Source organism: Oncorhynchus masou, chromosome 18 (assembly GCF_036934945.1).
Source record: "Oncorhynchus masou masou isolate Uvic2021 chromosome 18, UVic_Omas_1.1, whole genome shotgun sequence".
Classification (NCBI taxonomy): Eukaryota; Metazoa; Chordata; class Actinopteri; order Salmoniformes; family Salmonidae; genus Oncorhynchus; species Oncorhynchus masou.
In genome coordinates, this window is record NC_088229.1 from 26,053,081 (window position 1) to 26,060,328 (window position 7,248).

Consider the following 7,248-nt stretch of genomic DNA (forward strand, 5'->3'; position numbering starts at 1 on the left):
ATGTGTGTGTGACACCATGGGCTGGTTCTGAAGGGGTGCTAACAGAATGACCCATCCATCACAGTATTGTGCTCTGATAGCACATTCTATTTTGGCGCAAATTACACAGATGGAGCAATTACAGTAGGCCTGCTGAGCCGGGCCCATGCCGCTGCCCTTATGTGAAATGAAATATCAGAGTCGCAATTACATTTGTGTGTCTCCCTCCATCCCCTCGCTCTCACCCTCTCACCCTCTCTCCTCCCCCTAGCTCTCTCCTCCCCCTAGCTCCCTCCCTCTCACCCTCTCTCCCCTTCTCCCTCCCCCTAGCTCCTCCCTCCCCCCTCCCCTAGCTCTCTCCTTCCCCTCCCTCTCCCCTCTCACCCTAGCTCCCTCCCCCCTCCCTCTCACCCTCTCTCCTCCCCCTAGCTCCCTCTCCCCTCCCTCACCCTCCCCTCCCCCTAGCTCCCTCCTTCCCCCCTCCACCCTCTCCCTCCCCTCACCCTGTCCCCTCCCTCTCTCTCCTCCCCCTAGCTCCCTCCTCCCCCCTCCCCCTAGCTCCCTCCTTCCCCTCCCTCTCACCCTCCTCCCCTCCCTCCCCCCTAGCTCCCTCCTTCCCCTCCCTCTCACCCTCTCTCCCCTCCTTCCCCTCTCTCACCCTCCCCCTAGCTCCCTCTCACCCTCTCTCCTCCCCCCCTAGCTCCCTCCTTCCCCTCCCTCTCACCCTCTCTCCTCCCCCTCTCCCTCCCTCTCCCCTCCCCTCCCCCTAGCTCCCTCCTCCCCTCCCTCTCACCCTCTCTCCTCCCCCTAGCTCCCTCCTTCCCCTCCCTCTCCCCCTACCCTCTCTCCTCCCCCTAGCTCCCTCCCTTCACCCTCTCTCCTCCCCCCTAGCTCCATCTGTCCCCTCCCTCCCCTCTCTCCTCCCCCTAGCTCCCTCCTTCCCCTCCCTCTCACCCTCTCTCCTCCCCCTAGCTCCCTCCTTCCCCTCCCTCTCACCCTCTCTCCTCCCCCTAGCTCCCTCCTTCCCCTCCCTCTCATCCTCTCTCCTCCCCCTAGCTCCCTCTGTCCCCTCCCTCACCCTCTCTCCTCCCCCTAGCTCCCTCCTTCCCCTCCCTCTCACCCTCTCTCCTCCCCCTAGCTCCCTCCTTCCCGTGGCTGATTAAGACATTCTCCATTGTGACCTAAATGAGAGGCTCATTTGTGGCTGTTATTTATTTGTAATAAATCCCTCCCCCTGTCGCTGGACCAGAGATGAATGGTAGTGTCCTCCGCCTTCACTGCCTGTAGCAGTAAATAGGCCAGAAGGAAAATGACATTTTTAATATGAATAGGTGCTCTTAGTAATAGTCTCTGTACCTCTTGGTAAGACAAAGGACTCTGGCGGGGAACCTAAGATCTTCCTTTCTATTATTTGCTTTATAAAACTCAGTAATTGAAATGTTCCATTGAAATATTATCTTCCCCTGTATCGCCCGACCTATTGAGTAAACTCCATCTGCTATGGCTTTTATGTTTTAATAATATACGGTATGTGTGTCTGGATTTTTCTGCCTGCCTCATCATAATCTTTAGTCACTTTTGTCCAGGGGAATGTAATGACAGCTATTTACTGTTATTTCCTCTATGGTTATTTAGTGTAATAATGACATCAGGACTATCAGTGGCCCTGCTATCTCCATATATCTGCGTTTGCATGCACTCATGTAGTAAAAATACATTTGTATTCGACCTAGGCCTTTACTTCAACAATAATGCCTAAGAACCCAGCCCAACAAGGGCTGTTCTGAGGCCCGAGGTGAGGGCAAGGTCATTCCTGGGTTTGAGTGCATTATTGTTTTTATAGAACTGTTGCCAATATATTTATACAAATATGAATTACATGTTTTCATTCAAAACATTATTTTAATGAGTAAATTCGTTTTTTACATTCTGAAGTTATTATCCAAGTGGGCAGGTCTTTTTTAGTTGTTTTCTCCTGTTTTGACCCAGTTGTTAATTCTAATCGTTCTATAAATTCAATGATAATGATTTAATAAATGTCCAATACGCAACAACTGTTATTGTTAGCGAGTCCGAGTTAACTAAGGTAGTTGGTGATGTTAATAGAGATGTTTCCATTGATGGCACACGAGTGGAAGAACTCGGTTCTGGCGCTGGTTGATGACAGCCAGTGCTTGTCTCTACTTTGCTGGCACCGGAGAGATCGCATTTGTAAAATGATACATTGTTTCACAGGTCATAGAGGCAGACAGGTAGGTGTATACAACCCCCAACTGTTGCAAACCAAATAGTAACATGGGAAAATAATGTGTAGAGAGATTTCCTGCCTGGGCTGTGGGACATTGGAATTATGACATTAACATGTTATGGTATTTTGCAGGAGTTGTTGTCCGACAACTCCCGCATATCAACCAATCAGCATCCAGGATCCAAACGACCCATTTTATAATTAAGCAATAAGGCATGAGGAGGTGTGCTATATGCCAATATACCCCGGCTAAGGGTTGTTCTTACACACGACGCAACGCGAAGTGCCTGGATACAGCCCTTAGTCGTGGTATGTTGGCCATATACCACAAAGCCCTGCCGTATTGCTGTTATAACCTGGTTACCAACGTAATTAGAGTGGTAAAAATACATGTTTTGTCATACATGTGGTATATGGTCTGATATACCACGGCTGTCAGCCAATCAGCGTTCAAAGAGAGGTCCAGCTCCATACTAGATTATCTCTTGTTAGTCAATAATTGCAGTCCTCCCAGCAGTGAAGTCCTCAATGGTCTCAGATTAAATTGATCCTGTTTGATTTCTGACACTTGATTTAGAAGATGCCTGCGGTTGTAATGTGATACTAGCCCAGTGAGGTGGTGTAGGTTGACTCCTGCTGAATGTGTGGAACCCAACAGGCATGCAGGCAGGCAGTGAGAGAAAGGTGGAGAGAGAGAGACAGAGAGCGAGACAGAAAGAAAGAAAGGGATGCTGCTCTGGGCGGAAGTAGGTCTGCATACTGTACATGTACACACACACACACACACACACACACACACACACACACACACACACACACACACACACACACACACACACACACACACACACACACACACACACACACACACACACTCTCTCTCTTCCTCTTCCCTACTGACCCCAGATGTGTTTCTCACAGTCCTACAGTTTGTAATGTTTCTGCTCAAACAGTTTGGTGCAGTGGAGCTATTTATGTGGATGAATAGAAAGCCTATCTACTATATTCAAGCCCAGTACGATGACAAAGACACAGAACACATACAGGATGTGGAATTGTTGACCTCCAGTCCTGAGTGAAGCAGCTGGAAGTGTGTGAGCTGTGCTCTCTGCTATCTGAGTGTGACAGGAATAACTGTGGTCAGGGCTGCAGGCTCCCAACAGCTGCCCCACAAACATTGTCACGGATTGCCCTCGGACACACACACACACACACATGGATGGACGCATGCTCGCTCGCATCCACACATCCAATCACACACACACAAATACACACAGAGGCCCAATAATAGTCTAATATGTTGGTGTCCAGTCAGAGAGGAGACGGTTGCGTTTAACAGTGCAGGCCAGGGGGTGATTGAGTCCAGGCAGCACGGCTGTCCGTCTGTCACCGACTCGCTAAACAGAACACGCAAGCCATGAGCACGACCATAAAGAGACCAGGGCTGAGATGTGCCAGAGACAAGGACTAATCTAAGGTGAACATCTGTTTTTTTTAGAAAGTAAACTGCACAGTATGTCAGATTATGATGGCGAATGGCATACGACAACAAAGACTCAATTGACACTCAGCCAATCCCTCAGTAAACTCTTGACGCATTCTATGACGTAAACCGTGTGTACTGTGTGTTTCCAGGTGAGCCGTGTTCCAGTGGAGAGCTGTGAGCAGTACTCATCCTGCAGCGGCTGCCTGGGGTCAGGAGATCCCCACTGTGGCTGGTGTGTCCTCCACAATGTGTAAGTACTGTATGACCACACGGAGCTGCTCTGACGCTGCCTTCCTGACATTACTATGTTCTCAACTCCATACTATCAAGTCACCTGAAGAACCAAAATTCTCTCTCTGTCAGGTGTTCCAGGAAGGATCATTGTGAGAGGGCTGATGAGCCTCAGCGTTTTGCCTCCCGAGTGGACCAGTGTGTCAAACTCAGTGTCCAGCCTGGAAACATCTCTGTCACAATGTCCGAAGTGCAGGTAACTCACCTGACAATAAATCCTGTGTGTGTGTGTGGACGTGTTGAACTATTCATGTGGGGACCAGAAGTCCCCACAACATTTGACCAACTGGGCAGATTTTGTTAGTCCCCACAAGGTCAAATGCTATTTCTAGGGGTTTAGGGTTAAGGTTACAATTAGTGTTAGGATTAGAATTACGTTAAGGGTCAGGGTTAGGAGCTAGGGTTAGTTTTAGGTTTAGGGTTAGAAGCAGGTTAAGGGTTAAGGTTAGGTTAAGGGTTAAGGTTAGGAGTTAGGTTTAGGGTTAGAAGCTAGGATTAGGTTAAGGGTTAAGGTTAGGTTAAGGGTTAAGGTTAGGAGTTAGGGAAAATAGGATTTTGAACGGGACTGAATTGTGTGTCCCCACATGTTTAGTTGTACAAGACTGTGTGTGTGTGTAGTGTGTGTGTGTGTGTGTGTGTGTGTGTATGTGTGTGCGTGCATTTGTGTGACTGAGAGTGTGTGTCCTCACATTGACTTGTCCCTCACACTCTCCTCTCTCTCTGTATTCCTAGCTGGTGCTGCAGGCCCAGAATGTGCCTAACCTTTCGGCAGGGGTCAACTGCTCCTTTGAGGATTACACTGAGACAGAGGGACGCATCTTTGGGGGACGCATTTACTGCCTGTCCCCTTCTACACGAGAGGTCGCCCCCATCACACGCAACCAGGGTGAGACAAGAAGCCACAGCATCCTCATGCTGCTATTTGCTAGTAATGTACATCAGTTGCTCTGTGTGTTAACAAAATAGCATTATTGTATTATGCGTTTGTGTGTAGATTGTGTCATACTGATGTACTGTGACTCTTTCTAGGGGACAAGCGCACTGTGAAGCTGTATCTGAAGTCTAAGGAGACAGGAAAGAAGTTTGCCAGTGTAGACTTTGTCTTCTACAACTGCAGTGTGCACCAATCGTAAGTTCGGTTTTAAGTCATTGTGTGTGTGTGTGTGTGTGTGTGTGTGTGTGTGTGTGTGTGTGTGTGTGTGTGTGTGTGTGTGTGTGTGTGTGTGTGTGTGTGTGTGTGTGTGTGTGTGTGTGTGTGTGTGTGTGTGTGTGTGTGTGTGTGTGTGAGAGAAAAAGAAAAATACTGCATATATATATAGAGAGAGATATCCTCTCCTCTCTGTTCAGTAGCCTGTGTTACTGCTGATGAGATCAGACTCTTAATGTAATTTCCTTAATAACTTGGAGCTCCTCTGATTCATTGATAATGTTATACTACATTGAGTTATGTTACTTTCCATCTGAGATCCATCTCTTTCTTTCCCTCTCTTCCTCCCTCCCTCCCTTCATCTACCCCATTCTCTCCACATCCTGCCTTGAGGCTCTCAGACCCTGTTTCTATCCCACTCCCCTAGCTCTGCCTTTCACTAAACATAGATATGGACCAAAGACCCTCATCTCCGCTCTCACCCTTATCATTTCTCATGCCATTACTATATCTTTCATCTCTCTCTCTCTCCCTTCCTCTCTTCTTTTCCTCTCACTTCCTCTCTCATCCCCTTTCCCCTTATTTATATTCTTTATCTCCTCCCATCTACCACTCCCCATCCTCCTCATCCTCTCCCTTCTCCCTCTACCTCCCCTCACCTCCCTCTACCACTCCCCTATCCTCCTCTTCCTCTCCCTCCTCCCTCTACCTCCCCTCACTTCCCTCTACCACTCCCCTCATCCCTCTGTCTCTCCCCTCCTCCTCATCCTCCCCTCCCCTCCCTACCTCCCCTCACCTCCCTCTGTCTCTCCCCTATCCTCCTCATCCTCTCCCTCCTCCCTCTACCTCCCCTCACCTCCCTCTACCACTCCCCTATCCTCCTCATCCTCTCCCTCCTCCCTCTACCTCCCCTCACCTCCCTCTGTCTCTCCCCTATCCTCCTCATCCTCTCCCTCCTCCCTCTACCTCCCCTCACCTCCCTCTGTCTCTCCCCTATCCCCTCATGCTACCTATCTCTTCCTTTCATGCTCTCCTTCACCCCTTCTACTTCTCTCCTCTCTCCTGTTGGTCCTCTCTCCTGCCGGTCCAGATGTTCTGTGCCCCTCCTCTCTGCTTTTATTTATCAAACAGATTTTTATTTCCTGGCCCCTGCTCTGTGAGCTGCATACATTAGCATAGCAATATTCTCCTAATTAGCTGGCCTGGCGCCCCATTACAGCTGGATATAATGGAGAACGTATGTAAAGTGTTCACCTGGACCTCTTATCAAGGCCTGGTTCAATGTCTTTCAACCTAGAGAATGTGTGATTATTTATGCGCCTCTGTATATATGTGTGTGTGTGTGTGTGTGTATGACAGGGATGGTGAAGCACCCCCACGTTTTCTCCCTCCTCTCATTGAATAAGCAGGCGTCTTTGATGTGCTGTATGCAACACACTCCCTCAGGACATTACAGTACACTACACTAGTTTTAACAGCCCAGCCTCATCAGCCACACAGAACCCACGCGACCTCCTGACCTACTCCCCTCGAGACCCCTGACCCCAGCGTGTGTAGGCTGCCAACAGGCCGGGCATGCCAACTCAACCTCTGGGGAAATAAATAGCTTTTCCTCAGAGGCGACTGGCATTGTGGGTGGGGAGGGCACGTATTTGGCAAGGCAAATTATCCCGCCGGGTATTTACATGCTCAGTAATAATATTTGAGTTTTGCATTAAAAAGACAGCCGGAATAGTTTAATTGAGCGTGTGAGGGACTGAATGCATTTTCAACCTGATGAGGGTGAAGGAAGAGATGGAGCGGGGGATGAAGCAAGTGAAGGAGGGATGGATTGTGCCCATTGTGTCGGGATACAGCGTCCAGAGAGCTAAAAGGATAGCGCCTCAACCAATCCACAATCCCCATTAGAATATGAAAGGAAGGATGTAATGCATGCAGGGATTGGGAGCTCTTCAAAAGGCCCACTCATGGAAAGCAGAAAACCCCTCGACAGGCTCTCGTCGGAGGGCTGGGCGTTCACGCTATTCCCATAATACTGGACCGGCCTGGTTGGTTGACCACTGGAGACGTTTCACTGTTGTAACAGGACAAGAACAT

At 49.2% G+C, this 7,248-nt stretch overlaps 1 pseudogene; it reads left to right on the forward strand.

Moving 5' to 3' along the window:
* Window positions 1-7,248, forward strand: part of LOC135504308 (plexin-A1-like) — a 283,703-nt pseudogene that overhangs the window by 170,632 nt on the left and 105,823 nt on the right.